General features: G+C 33.8%; 1 long non-coding RNA gene across 1 annotated transcript in view; it reads right to left on the minus strand.

The window, feature by feature from the left end:
* Positions 1-276: 276 nt before the first annotated feature.
* The window catches only part of LOC106690545 (uncharacterized), a 1,115-nt gene continuing 760 nt past the window's right edge, over positions 277-631 (minus strand). Inside the window, exon 2 of the long non-coding RNA XR_010844492.1 lies at positions 277-483. This is a non-coding gene — a long non-coding RNA (uncharacterized lncRNA). The remainder of the gene's footprint in view (positions 484-631) is intronic.

Here is a 631-nt window from a genome sequence, read left to right on the forward strand (position 1 = left end):
TTTGTCTTGAAAACTTCTTTCTTTTATGTATAAATACAATAGTAAATTGTATTTCATAATTCATTTTATTTAAACTATATTTTTTCAGATAGAATTACACACCTTCGATTAGGTTTACGTACTTTGCCTCATTCATAAAATTAGGGAGAATTAGGCTTTTCTCTATATTTGAATGATGCTATGTTTAGAATCCCATTAAAATAATTAAAAACCTATGTCCTAAGTTAAATATCCTTACTAAAAAATAAACATTATTACAAAACAAAGACACACGGCTTCAGGATCAAGGTGTGTTATTCGAGTATTCAAAAGGAATATAGGACAAGAGTAGCAATAATGTGATTTTCTTGAGGTGAAAGGCTGAAGCTCCACTGAAAACTGAGCAATGTTCGATCGCTGCCTCGCTTCCTCTTCCTTTAAACGTTCTTATCCTAGCCGGGTCTATGTCTTCCATGGCTGGCCCGTAAGGGTCGTCCCATTCGTCTGTAACAAGAATTAGCTTGAAATTAGTGCGAGTATAGATTTGATAATTATAACAGGCGAGGAAGCCGACCACCTTTAGTGTACAACGAGAAGTATTATCCTGATATATATGTATGTATAGTTGACCGTAAAAATTGATATATAGGGA

The sequence above is a fragment of the Halyomorpha halys genome, unplaced genomic scaffold (genome assembly GCF_000696795.3).
Source record: "Halyomorpha halys isolate HHAL.00 unplaced genomic scaffold, Hhal_1.1 Scaffold1755.1, whole genome shotgun sequence".
In the NCBI taxonomy this organism is placed as follows: Eukaryota; Metazoa; Arthropoda; class Insecta; order Hemiptera; family Pentatomidae; genus Halyomorpha; species Halyomorpha halys.